This window comes from Rhinopithecus roxellana, chromosome 15 (assembly GCF_007565055.1).
Source record: "Rhinopithecus roxellana isolate Shanxi Qingling chromosome 15, ASM756505v1, whole genome shotgun sequence".
Lineage (NCBI taxonomy): Eukaryota > Metazoa > Chordata > Mammalia > Primates > Cercopithecidae > Rhinopithecus > Rhinopithecus roxellana.
This window is the reverse complement of record NC_044563.1, coordinates 73217979-73232437: the sequence shown is the minus strand read 5'-3', so window position 1 is coordinate 73232437 and position 14459 is coordinate 73217979. Positions and strand designations below refer to the sequence as shown.

Here is a 14459-nt window from a genome sequence, read left to right as displayed (position 1 = left end):
TAGTCAATACTGGGGGCCTTGTGGACCGGGTTGTCTCAGCTACTCAATTCTGCTTTGCACAGTGGAAGCAGTCGTGGACAATTTATGAACAAACGAGCATGACTGTGTTCCCAATAAAACTTTATTTATGGACTCTGAAATGTGAATTTCCTATCATTTTCACATGTCACAAAATATTCTCCAGATGTTTTTCAGCCACTTAAAAATGCAAACACCATTCCTATGTCCAGATAAGAGACTCCTAAGGTCTGTGGTTTTGCATCTGGCCTAGAGATACTTATAAAAACACTCAGAATTATAGTGTAACCTGAGTTGGGGTAAAATTGTTCATCCTTCTGCCGAAACTTGGATTTGTCTCGTTGGCGGAAGTGCGGGGGGGTGTTTGCTTTTTGGAGGGATATGCACCCCACTTAGCCTACAGGATAAAGTTGAAGCACTATACCCAGAGACTCATAAACGAACAGTGAGTAATTTCTTGATTCTTTTGATTCAGAAAATGACTGAAAATATATGTTTGCGTTATGACTTCCAAAGCAGGTGAAGTGATGATTCTGCTCTATTCTGAGCTACTCAGACCACTTTTCTCTGCAGTATTACAACTATGTCTGGGCTTCATAGTTAAGAAAGTTGAGATCACCCAGACTCCATTCAGAGGAGAAGGAATCCAATCGCTGGCTAAGGGAGCCATGTTAATGTGAGAGTCCAGTAGGTCCAGAGAAGGTATGAGAACCTCCTCCACGTGGAGGAGAAATTAGATTTGTTCTGTGGCTCACAAGGGAGTAGGATAGGACCTCTGGTAGGAAGCCACAGGAAACAGTTTGAGCTTAAAATAAAAACTATCAGAATTGTCCCAAGGTGCAATGAGTTATACACCAATTAGCGACTGTTCCTTGAGAGCTAAAGATTGGGTGGGGATGTTGTAGGAGAAGTGATTTTTAACTTCAGAGAATAGGTTTGAGGAAGTAGAATTGTTTCACCCGAAGAAAGGAGGATAGGAACAGAGGAGGGGTTATAACTGATGAACTGACCTGCAGTCTAGGATAGCTGGAATAAAAGAAAATGGTATTAAGTGCAATATAACAAAGGGTTTTTTCCTTTTCTTTTTCTTTTTCTTTCTTTCTTTTCTTTTCTTTCTTTCTTTCTTTTTTATTTTTTTTTTGAGGCAAGGCCTCACTCTGTCACCCACACTGGAGTGCAGTGGCATGATGTCGGCTCACTGCAACCTCTGTCTCTAGGGCTCGAGCAATCCTCCCACCTCAGCCTCCCAAGTAGCTGGGATTACAGGCATGAGCCACCACACCTGGCTAATTTTAAGAACATTTTTTAATTTTCTTAAAAGTATAGTAGAGACCAGCTCTTTCTATATTGCCCAGGCTGGGCTTTTTCTTTTTAAAATCATAAATAACTTCCTGATGATAGCAGGAGACAGTGAGAAGGGTGGCAAGGGAAAAGCCCTGGGATTTCATACCCTGAAAGTATTTTAAATTAGACTAAATCCTCCCTTGGTTGACGGGCATCTGCTTGAAGCCAGCAGTGGGACTGACCTCTTACAGTTTTCTCTCTTCTAAAATTTCTGACTTTAACATGTGGTCATTCTTTGGTATCCTTCGGTTTGAGTTATAGCAGAAAAATAAATCAGAACCAAGTTTGAATCCCAGTGGTCAGGCAGAGATTAGCCATCCTGGTAGGCCAGTGAGGTCAGGGGATGAGTGATATGAGGGGCAGGGCATGTGGCATGTCACAACTTCTCCCTGGCCTGCACAGCCTCGGTCTGACTGCCTCTGGAGGAACATTGACCTGACAATACCATAGCAGTCTCTGGCGCTGAGGTGATGTGGCCCCGGCCAGAGGAAAGGCTGGTGATGCTGAGTTAACCGTGGGCCCAGACTGCCTGGATTTTGGTTCTGGATGCTTTGCCTTTTTTAGATCTGAGTCCTTCTGTCTCAGAGATGCGACTGCTCTCAGTACTTCACAGTGTATTCTTTATATGTTCTTTGTCATCCTCCTCCATGTCCTTGTGTGGGTTAGGCAGCATCCACTCTCATTCTTGCATAATAAAAGCGGAAACTCAGAGAGGCGTGGCTTGTCCCCAGATCAGACATGAGGAAGGCCTGAGTCAGGAAGGCCACATAACTCCTGGGGGCTATTCCTCAGTTTCCTGGCCTGTCTCCCTTGATGAGTGGTGATGAGAGATACTGCACGGTATTAGTTCATTACATGTCTGTCTCTCCCGTGATGATTGTGGATTTCTTAGAGTCAGAGACAATATCCCCAATGCCAAGACTTTTACCTGGCATGGGCATAGAATATGGTCCTCACCAACTGTTTGATGGGTGGATGGATGGATCCTGCAGGTTTTAGTAGCAACATTTCTCTTGCTGAGGATGGGGGAGGGGCCCTTGATGAGCAAACACAGGAGAAGCTGGAAGTTCTATTCAGTTGAACTCCTTACCTTGTTCCAGTGGTCTTGGCCTCCCAGTGGATTGGAAATCTCTTTTGAGGAAGGGGCTTCCTGGGAGAGTTTAGCGCCTTTCTGCTTTCACAAGGTTCCATTCCCTTGAACGTTGAGGCTTCTGAAATACTTTGGGTGGGGTTGTACTTAAAGAGTTGACTGAGATTGTTAGAGGCAAGTTTATTATATACTTCTATTTTATTAATGTAATTTCATATTTTATTTTATTTTGAGAAAGGGTCTCACTCTGTTGACTAGGCTGAAGTGTAGTGGTGTGACCATAGCTCGCTGCAGCCTTGAATTCCTGGGCTCAGGTGATCTTCCCGTCCCAAACTCTGAATAGCTGGGACTACAGGCATCTGCCACCACGCCTGGCTAATTTTTCTTTTCTTTTTTTTTCTTTTTTTTGTAGAGATGAGGTCTTGTTATGTTGCCCAGGCTGGCTTCAAAGTCCTGGCCTCAAGCAATCCTCCCACCTCAGCCTCCCAAAGTGCTGGGATTACAGGCATTAGCCACTGCAACTGGCCATAATTAAGATCTTACTGTGTGCCCAATATCACATTTAATATCGTGTGGACACAAACAACCGTAACACTGTTGCTGTCCTATTGGGCCCTCAGGACGAATATGTAATACAAAGTTAGAGGTGCTCCAAAGATTCTTGCTTAATGACATTGAATCAGCAAGGTTAGGTTAATTTCTAAAGACTATTAAAATCAGAGATTTGGACAGATAGTGATCACTGAGAGTCTTAGAGGAATGAGGACTGTGGCACATAAGAGTGCCATTAGAGCTGCCGCGACACGTAAGCAGCTGGCCAGTGGGAGCTCTGTCAGTAGAAATCTGAAGCAGAGGCCTGGTGGCCATTGTCAGGGTCATTGCAGAGGGAGCCCTGCATCCAGTGGGAGGATGGATTACATGACCACTATGGGCTCCTTCCAAACTATGGAATATTGTAGATCAGCTCAGCCAATACTCAGCCTGCGAACCCAGCAGGACTGTGCCCTAAATGTTAGGCATTTGTTCTGTTGTGAACAATCTCAGGAAAAGGAAATTGTACAACAGCAGTAAGTTCTTATGTTTGATTTCAGTATCTTCTGCTTCATCTTAAGTCTTTATTGTCCCAGCCCTGTGGATGTAGGAACTAGCTGAATATGTGCCTAGCGACAATCTGTACTCTCATCCCGTGTCTTTGCCACGTGGAAAGGACTGAATTTAGGAACAGGATTCAGTTTCTTAACTGGGAATTCACATTCCACTGCTAATCCTGTTTCACTCCATGAGCAATTATAGGAAGCTCTTTACTTTTGGGATGCATGGTCTAATGAGGTTTATTATTTAAAGGATTCTCACTCCAGGAAAATAGGTTGTGATCATGCAACAGACAAAAAACACAGGTGCATAGAAAGAAAAAGTGATTTTCTCAAGGGCACCAGTCAGCTCAGGATTTTAAAATCGGGTACCCTGATGTCTAGACAGTGACAAGGCTAGCAGAGAGTCTGGAAGTGATGTCATATTTTAGTTTTCATGGACCCAAGAACCAGAAAAAGGACTAAAAGGCTGGCCTTTAAAAAAAAGCAGATTTAGGGCCAGCTTTAGAAAGACGTATCTATCAGAGTGGCTGAACGATGGAATGAACGGCTTTAAGAAGATCCCATTTTTAAAAATTCAAGGACTATATATCTGCAACCCAGTGTGTGCCAGTCATTTTGCTGGAGGTACTGGGGAAGCACACACAGACATGGCCCCAGCCCCCATGGAGTGCTCAGCCTGGTGGTAAGCAATGAAACAGCAACAACAAAACAAGACAATTTCCGCTCCTGCAAGGGCAGTGAAGGGAAACAGGGCCACGTGGTAATGATTGCCTGGGGTTAGGAAGGCCACTTTATGTGGAGTGGTCCTTTAAGAAAGTCTACTCTGAAGAGGTGACATTTGAGCTTTGATCTGAAGGCTGAAAAGGAACCAGCATTCAAAAGTTTAGAGTAAGAGTTCCAGGCGGTGGGACTAACAAGTGCCAATATCCTAGGGGAACTGGGTTTGTTCAAGAAAGAGAAAGGTCTAGGGAGGCTGGAATCAAATGAGGGAGGAAATGGTGCACGACGAGTTGAGGAAATAGTTGGAATCTATAAGAAGTTGGATAGTTGGTCATTAAGTCCTTCTCTTAGGGGATATGAGCCTTCTCCCCAGCTGCTTCGGAGGCGAAAGCAGAATGGATTTACTGCAGACGATGAGCCCTTTGGGTGAAGTGATTTATGTCTGATTTCTGACACTGGTTCTGTAGCATTATCAGTGTTTTCAAAGATGGTTATAATTTGTTCCTCTTTGAAATATCTGTAGAGATAACAGGAACTCTTGATTTTTCCTCCTTGGCTGTGGCAGGACCCAGACAAACTTATTTTGTTTTTGTAGGAAGGGGGAAAAGTGGGTCAGGCTGTTTTGTCATTTCAGGCATGGAGTCCTGGTTCTATTGCAGGGCCTTGTCTCCATGGAAATGAAAAATAGTGTTTGTCATGCCTGTTCCTGGATTGAATTCCAAACTCTGGACTGAACAGAAGCTGTAGGAAGGCCAGGCAGCAGGGGGGCGTGGGATGATGGAGACTCCAGCCATGGTGACGAAGGATCTCTTCTCCTTGGCCTGAGCAGGGAAGGCAAACAACCTTTGCCCAGGTCCAGCTCTTCCTATCACCTCTCTGGACTGAGAACGCCAGTAGAAGGGTAACTGAAGTTCTACTTTTCTCTACTTCGCCAAAAACTTTCCATGGACTTTGCCCTTATGTTAATTAGTCAATTAATAAATTCATCAGCCACCAAAGTCACTGCTCAGACTTTCCCTTGCACCAAGTAATTCCTTTCAGGGTTGAAGAGATCCCTAATGAGACTATGTCTAGGTATTAAATTAGTCAGCTGGCTGCAAATGTTTTAGATGGGCTCTCCCACCTTTAAATTTCTTTGTAAAAATTTTTTTTAAGTTTTGGGTTTTTTTTTTTTTAACTTAAATATTTATACAAGACAAAGAAGGAGGAATCAGTAAGTGGGGCTTGTTGCCCATAAGAAGTGCCCTGAATTATCTACTCAGTATTTACAGAGACAGGGCACGTGAGGGACAGAGTGCTGAAGGAGGTAGGGGGATGGGTCGTGTGGACGCTGAGTGAATGTTTGGATGGCCCACAGTGGCTGGTTCATGAGCCTGGAGAATTGTCAGCCTTCCATTTGTAAGGTGTCTCTACCAGGTGGTCTGGACCTGGCAACAGTCCAGTTTCACCTTTGGTCCAAATGTTGGACACACCCTGTCCCTGAACACCGTGTATGCTTCACCCAAGAGCCCGATTTGGAAAGGCCTCCAGGAATTTCCACAAGTTACCCAAACGGAGGAGAGGGGACAAGAGGTTCATTTCCGTCCAAATGTTGCCTTTGCAGCAGGTAGGGAAGGCCCATTCTGTGTCAAATCTGCAGATGGCATTTGTAGGAACTGTGACAGGGAAGAAAGGCGTTAGCTTGGGAGCCCTTTCCCTTTCTGTCCCTTGCTGAAATGCAACCGGCTGCTAAATCTAGGCCAAAGTGTGGCACACCTGGACCAGGCTGAGACTCTGCTTTAGTGTAAGTTTGGGAGGAGAACTTCTATGCTGTAGGGAAAAAAAGCGTCTCTTCTCAAAGCTATTCTGGTCCCTTCTTTCAACCAGGTAATCACAGCTTGATGTTCTCCCCTAGAAAGGGAACTGGACCCGGTGGCATTTATCACCAGGTTTAGATGCCAGAGATAGGCACACAGAGAGCAGGTTCCATGCATGGTCACAGGGAGCTCCTCTTAGAACAGTGCAGGTCTTATCCTTTTGAACCCCAGCCCCATCCAGCATCCTGAAAAGCGTGTAGGTGGGGAAGGGGAGGCACTGAGATTGGCACTGTTAGGTGCCTGAGTCTGAGCTGTGAAGGGGAAGAACCATCCTGCTGTCTGTTAACTCCTTGGTGGACAGTTGTGTCATCTCCCTGGACCTTTTGTATTCATAGCAGTAAGAGGGTTGGACCTGAAAGGCCCTTTTGTCTCTTTCTCTGAACCAGTCAAATCTTCTGGGAACTTGGGACTGTGGGTTTATTTTCATGAGTAAAAGGAACTGAGACCAGGAACTTCAGGGGTTTATGACAAGGAGTGAAGCAAGCCTTACCAGGTCACTACCAGTGACCTGGTAGTTTGCTATCTAAGGAGGAGGATCCAAGGGGAATTGGGGGCCCTGCTGGTATTTGTGATTTGGGCTATTCACTTCCCTCTACAAGGTTCTGGTTGGGTCTGCCCTTGCCAACTGCCGTGACATGGGCACAGAATGTAGACTCTAGCAAGTGACTAGCAATAACACAGAAAGAATAACCATCTTCATGGAGTCCTCGTAGACTCTGAATTTGGAACTGGTTTAGCGGGGCAGACCTACAAATGGAGGCATTTGCAGGCAGCATGTAAATTTCATGCAAATGTTATACAGATACACCCGTGGCTCTTCTCTCTCAGCCACTTGAGCATGTGCTTTGAGAAAATTCAAAGGGGAGCTGGCTAATTCATATGGATATTTGTGGTGGCATTATGAAGAACTGAGAAGGATTATTAATGAAACTTTGGAATCAGCATGGGGATAGGACACGTGTAACTAGGTAACAGGGTAGTCTTCTCTTAGGAATTAGGGACTAGTCATCAGCTTTTACCCCATGCTACAAATGGCAGGGACAGAGGAGATGCTTGTGATATGGCTGTGGTCCTTGGTGCCAATGGTAATCGTTAGGCTCCTGCACCAAAAGGTGATGTCCCATCAGGTTCTGCCCACACCTCATCATCTCCGCGTTAGATTCTTCCACATTAGCAATTCCTATGACAAGCTCAAATGATTTTACTATTCCAGCAGGTCCACCTACCTGGTGGACACTGCACAGCTGTTATACCCAGAGTTGTAAACAGGTCTCTGTGACCTGGGCAGATATGTCAGTCACTCCTTGATACTTAAGAGATAGTTTCTTGGGAGTGTAGTGGTTCTCAACCTTCAGAGTGCTTCAGAATGAACTGTGATACCTATTTTGAAATGCAGATTCCTAAGGCCATCCACTGGAAAATTTCATTTGTTGGGGGAGTGGGGCGTGGTGTCAGGTTAAGGTTGGGATTCTGCATGTTAAGGAAGCATCCTTTGTGTTCCTGGTTCCTACTATGGGAAGTGATGCTTGGGAGCATCAAAGCCTCTGAGGAGAGGGGACGAGGATATTTACTCCACATTTTACAGAGAGGAAAAAGAGTCTTTTTGTTTGTTGGTTGGTTGGTTTTTTTGAGATGGAGTCTTGCTCTGTCCCCCAGGCTACAGTGCAGTAGCACAGTCTCGGCTCCCTGAAACCTCCACCTCCTGGGTTCAAATGATTCTCTTGCCTCAGCCTCCCAAGTAGCTGGGATTACAGGTGTGCACTACCATGCTCAGCTAATTTTTGTATTTTCAGTAGAGATGGGGTTTCACCCTGTTGGTCAGGCTGGTCTCAAACTCCTGATCTCAAGTGATCTGCCCACCTCGGCCTCCCAAAGTTCTGGGATTACAGGTGTGAGCCATGGTGCCCAGCCAAGAGCCTTCTTAATGATAGCAGCAGCTCAAAAATATTTATGGAGTGTACCAAGCACTGTGCTAAATAGTTTACTTAGGTTATTTCATTTAACACAATAGTCCTATGAGATAGGTGTTTGTATCTCTCATTACCAGTGCTCCTGGCACTGAGATGATTACAGCCATACATTTGATCATCCAGGTCACTGCAGGGCTGCGCTTAGAAGAAACAATGAAGTCAGCACTTCATTGCAGTGTTCAGATGTGAGAAGGGGGGCTGAGAGTCTGATTGGGAATGCTCCAGGGCTGGGGCAGCCAGGGCATGCACTGCAGAGGGAAGTAGGAACAAGCAGCTGCAGTCTAAACAGGTGGAGGCACCCGGGGCCAGAGAGACAGGTATATATTTTGCAATATCTGGGGCAGAAATGAGTTTCTCTGAAGGCAAACAAGTTAACTCAAGTGAGGCACACTGGAACGCCAACTAACTATTCTGCTCTACTCAGGATTCTGCAAAATGCACGGTTAGCTGATCAGGGAGCTGGCTTGCTGACAAGGTCTGCCTTGTGCCTGCGGGACCACACCGGGGATAAGGACGAGGAAGAAAGCCAAGCAAAGTGGTGTAGCGGCCACTGTCCGAGATGGGCGCGGGGGGTGGGGGTGGGGGCAGGGATGCTGCAGAGAGTCACTGAAGAAAGCCTGAAGAGTCCTCGTCTTCTTTCTCTACTTCTGTTTTCTCAAGGACATCAGCTGGACCTAACTATAGGAGGTAGGATCAAACCGTAGGTAGCATGAGATACTGTGGTTAGACTTCAGGGAATACTGTTTGCTAGTAAGGTAACCAGGGGAGGACAGCAATAGCCTGTGTTGGAGGTTTTAAAAATAGGGGAAATGGGGGAATAAATGAATGACCTCTGGGGCCCCTGCCATGGCTTAAAGGTGGCTGGTGGGGGTCTTAGAGGACCTATTATGAGTGAGAGCTGATGATTACAGGAATCTCTCAAACATCAGCTGAAGCATGTTTTACTTGGTGACACATGGTTTCTGTCAGTGTTCCATATATCCCATTCTATTTTATGCCTTTTCACCCTTGTTCGTGCTGTCTGCCACCCCCCCACATTCTCTTCTCTCCTACCATGCCCTCCTTGAACCCCATACCTTTCACCTGGCTAACTCCAACACATTTTCTGAATCTAGCACAAGTGCCACATCCTCAAGGCAGCATTTCTCTTTTTCCTTTATTCTCTTCTATCATCCCACTTACTGATTATATTAACACGAGAAGAATAGACCTCTAGCTCTTCCTGACTAGTAATGTCCCAAGCAGATGCTTTCTTATTCACAAAAATGAACTTGAATGCCTCTTATTATGCCAGGAAATACTTGTGGAACTGAAGAGCCAGATCCAAAGTCATATCACCTTGTCCAGGCACTTAACCGCCCTAGACTCAGGTTTCTTACATGTGAAGTTGAGAGTTGAATATACTAAACCTAAACTCTGGGAGGGAGTCTTAGTCCCATGGCCCATCTAACACCAGTCTTCATTCCATCCCTACAGCAAATGTAAGGTCTTTTTTATTTTTAGTTCTTAAATCCCAAGATTTTGAAATATATTGCCATCCTGTTATGAATAATGGTGGCAGGGTCAGATGAATGACACATTATAAAGTTTGTTTGAAACTTTATGTTATGTACGTTATATGTTAGAAGATACCCAGGAATTGGTTTTATTTGCTCAGCAGGACATCCAAATCTATGGGATAATGGGTTACCTTGTAGGAGTTTCGGGACTCTAGCAAGTTTAGTGCTGACTTTGCTGACTTAGAACTAGAACTGCAAATATTTCTTCTTTTATAGAGAAGGATCAGAGTGGAGGTAGAGCACTGGGTGGGGACACGTAAGGGGTATATGTGGGCTTAGTCTGGAAGTGTAGATGTCCATCAGGTGATTGGAGGGACAGAGGAAAGAGAGAGAGAGAGAGAGAGAAAGAGAGATTGCTAAGACATGGAGACATGGAAGAGTGAGTGTGCATGGTAAAAGGATCTGCAGGCAGACCCCCATGGCTGAGGGAGAGGTGCAGACAGACCCCAATGGCTGAGGCAGAGGCACAGATAGACCCCCATGGCTGAGGCAGAGGTGCAGACAGACCCCAATGGCTGAGGCAGAGGTGCAGGCAGACCCCGATGGCTGAGGCAGAGGCACAGATAGACCCCGATGGCTGAGGCAGAGGCACAGCTAAACCCCGATGGCTGTGGGTGAGGCACAGATAGACCCTGATGGCTGAGGCAGAGGCACAGCTAGACCCTGATGGCTGAGGCAGAGGTGTGTTGGAAAGGTAGCCAGTGTTGGGGTTTTCAGAGGTAGGCTGAGTGAGATAATTGAGGAACATAAAGTCTAGAGTTCAGGTTTTATTCCACAGAGGGTGGGAAATTGCAGGGGTCTTTAATCATCAGAAAGGATGAAAAAAATGCCAAATCCTCTTTTTAGAAAGTTCACTTTGACAGGAAAAGAGAGAATGGATTGAAGCCTGGAGGCAGGAAGTTGATTCCTTCTTTCTCTTTGTACTTACCCAGCTACCCACTGTCTTTCCATCTGTCTATCTTTCTATCCACCCAGCAAACAAACACGACTGAATGCCTGCTTCTGAGAATGAGCTTGACAATCAGATAGGCCTGTGTTTGAAATCTTGCCCTGCCTCCCATCCATCTGTGTGACTTTGGGTGCATTACTTAATCTGTCAAGAATCCAGATTTATCACCTGAAAAATGGGACTAACAATACTATTTGTTGCAACTTCATGGGTTGGTTGGGGGATTAAATGAAATAATATTTAATAAGTACTCGGTGCTACACCAGGAGCTCATGAACACTCAATAATGTTTAGCTATTTTGATGAATATTAGCAGGTTGAAGGTACAGATTTGGGAGCCATCTTGATATTCGGGATTGGTAAAGCCAAGGGGGTGAAGACTGTCACTAGGGTGGGATTCAACTCAGTGGAACACATGCCACTGACACAGCCCTGCTGGGCCGTGTGGGGCATGCAGAGGGCTGTGCCTCCAGGAGTTTGTAGGTCCTTCATACCAGGCTATGTGCGTTCAATGCTTTAGTCAGCTCCATGGGAGAGGTTTGGAAAAGCTTTTTGGAGCAAGTGGGATTTGAGATGGGTGTTGAAGAATGAATAGGAAAATAAAATAAAATAAAAACAAAACAAACAACAACAACAGCAACAACAACAAACAGAATGAGCAGGACTCCAGCAGCAAGATGAGGAGGGCAAGGGCTCTTTAGGCTCAAGTAGTGAGTCGTATGGGAGTTTGGAGGCAGGAGAAAGAGCATGTATATTAAGGGAATTGGGGGAAAGTGTGTAAGTGTGGAATATGCAAGCCCTTTAAGAGCATATAAGGAGAGAAAAAGCATAGAGATGTCATTTACTTTTAGCAGAGAACTTTAGATTCCATTTTGAGGATTTTGGACTTTAATGTGGGAGCTAGTAGAGCGTAGTAAGATGTTGGGCTTGTAGTTAGAAAGATTAATGACACAGCTGTGAGTGAGTAGGAAGAAGAAAAGGAGGCAGAGAAGACCACTTAACCAGCTCTTTATTGGAAGAGGGTGAGCAGAATTCCTTGAACCTAAACTGGGGCCCTGGGGAAGGAAGGGAAGGATGAGGTAGAAAGCTTTGTAGAAATAGAATTAGTGGAATTCAGGTGACTCATTTTTTATGGAGTGAGATGGAAGAGAGGGCTCTGTGGCCTGAGAAACCTGGTAATGAAATTGCCATCAAGAATGGGCGGTCATGGGAGGAGATCTGGAAGGAAAGATGTCCAGCTCTATATTCAGTGTGAGGCACTCACGAGACATCATCTGGAGGAAGCATCCACCTGGCAGCTGGTTGTTGGGTTAGGCTAGCGACTATGACCAGGGCCGGAAGCAGGTAGAGGAGTCTCTGCCTGGTTGGAGTTAGAGAAACCTGGAGATGGCCAGGGAGGTGACAGACTCACCTTTAGGGAAGGATTAATTTCAGGCTGGGTAGCAAGAGTTGAGACAGGCAGAGGAGTAGAAGAGAGGTGCATGGCATCAGGGAGAAGTTTCCAAGAACAGCACAGATGATCAACAGCCTTAAGAGCAGAGAGACGGTGTAAGTTGTTTATTGGCTGATGTGTTGAAGGCAGCATTTTAGGTATGTAGATCTTTGCATGGTATGTGGAGGGTGGGCTGAAGTGGGGCTGCTGGGCGGTGAGGAGTTCTCATGCTTTGACCATTTCACGTGAGATTCATGTGGTTTTGGATAGTTGGAGTCAGTTTCCTCCAGGTTAGAATGTGTTGCCTACCTCTTGCTTAAAGCCAGTTAGCAGGGATTCTGGGTTTGGGGAAGGATGAAGGCATCTCCTTTCCATTCCAGGGTCTGGAATTTGTGAAGATGTCCCTCATGTAAGGAAAATATGCAACGGCTGTGGGGCCATTGTGTCTGATAGGCATGTGTTTGATTGTCATCCCTTTTCTAGTTCTTTTGAGACAGAATCTCAATCTGTTGCCCAGGCTGGTCTCAAACTCATGGTCTTAAATGATCCTCCTGCCTCAGCCTTCCAAGTACCTGGGATTACAGCTCATACCACCACTCCCAACTTCTCTAGTTCTTTTTTGAGCAAACTACTATAGTTGGGGCTAGAGGGTAGAGGTCTCCATTGTTTTAGTAACATAATCCTGGAAGACAGCTTAAACCTTGGAATATGTGGTTGTGGGCTGGAGTTGGCCCTAGAGCAAGGAGGCTTACCCCAGAAAGATGTGTGTTGGCACCTGCTCTTCACGCTTCCTAAGGGGTTGTGCACTCAGGCATCTGCCTGCCACCAGCCCCATGGCCTGGCATTTCCAACCAAAGAAAAGGAATGTACCTTCCTTTCTCCAGGGTTTATGGTAGCAAACAAGTTTAGAGAGTAAGGATAAGGAATGGGTGGGGCAAAAATGGGAAGAGCCTCTTTTGAAAGAGGCATCTTGGGCCTCCCTAATAACAATTATTGTTAGTAGTAGGAATGAGATTTTACATGCAAATTCTGTTTTAGGATGCAGTGGAACATTGGGCCTTGCTTTTCTCCATACATATTTGGGGCACATTTATCTTCCTTTTCTCTGTTCTCTTTTTTTTTCTTTATCAGTTTCCTTCCAAAAGTTACCCCACTACCTGCCCCCAGCTTCCCTCCTGCCCACACTTGCTGGGTTAGGCTCTTGGGATTTGTTCCCTTTCTCTCCGCTAAGGATGCCCAGGTGGAAGGTTTTGCTGAAAGGGGCATGGTTTTCATTGCAAATGGGGCCAATGGAACATCTGAGGTCACAGCTGCATCTTCATGCAAATGATAGTGTCCCCAGCCCTGCACCCCACTCCCCGAGGGAAGGCTGGGATGCAGCCTGCAGCGGGGTCCAGGGTGTTCCTGAAGCCTGACCCGGCAGAGAGATTGCTGAGTGGGTGGGCAGGACACCCCTCCGGCCCCATGCTTCTTTGGCTTTCCAATATCACATTTCCTTTCCTTCCCATTTCTGCTGGCACTTTCTCCTTAGCCTCTCCCTTTCTCCATCTCTTTCCTTTCTCCACTCTCGCAAGCAAACATTTAACTGCATTCAGTTTCTCTCTCCCCTCTGTCTCTCATCTCTTCTTCTAGTCCATTTAAAACAGAGGTGAAATATCAAATAGTCAATATTTTATTTGCAGTTTATAAGCCTTGGTGTAAGTGGATTTGGTCCTGTGGGAAGTACAAGGTACTTATTGGGAATAAATGTTGGGATATGGAATGTGAGAACTTCGGCTGTGCGCATCTTTACCCCGGGCAGAGGAAGCAGGAGCCCACATGGCTTCCTTACAAGGAAATAATATGGTGCGGGTGAGTTACACATCAGAAGAGCCGCACTTTGTTTCCAAAGCCCTCTGTGATCAGCGGGCATTTAGCGTCCCTCTGCCAGGCATTGGTCTTCATTTTTTAACGTAGGGATTATGGTACTTGCCATTACTCCCTTGGTGGAATGTTTTAAGCAATAATGTGTACGTGAAGGCTGTGAAAAACAGGATTGTAATTGTTATTGTCATGATCAAAAATGTCTGAACAAAATATAGAAGATTTGCATTTGCAGCATGTATAAAATGAGCCGATTGTATTGGATGGTCTCCAGTGAGCCTTTCAAGTATTAAATTCTATATGCCCCAGACAATTTTTGGCGTATTATAGGGGCTCAAACAATAATGGGTTGGACGGACAGATGGATGGATGCATGTCTAAATGTCAGTTGCCCATTGGCGTCCTGCGTCTGTCATGGCAGACACTGTGCCCGTGGCACATGGGCACTGCTGCCCTCCTGTGGCCAGCGGCAGTATGACGGTGCGGCAAGCCGCAGCCTGGGCCCCTCTCCCGGTTTCTCCCCAGCCCCTCACCTGGCTCCCTGAGCTGGCTCCTTTGGACTTG

The 14459-nt window shown here is 45.8% G+C and overlaps 1 protein-coding gene across 3 annotated transcripts in view; it reads left to right on the top strand.

Moving 5' to 3' along the window:
- The window catches only part of GRAMD1B (GRAM domain containing 1B), a 277996-nt gene that overhangs the window by 208302 nt on the left and 55235 nt on the right, over positions 1-14459 (top strand). The gene's annotated exons all lie outside the window — the stretch shown is intronic.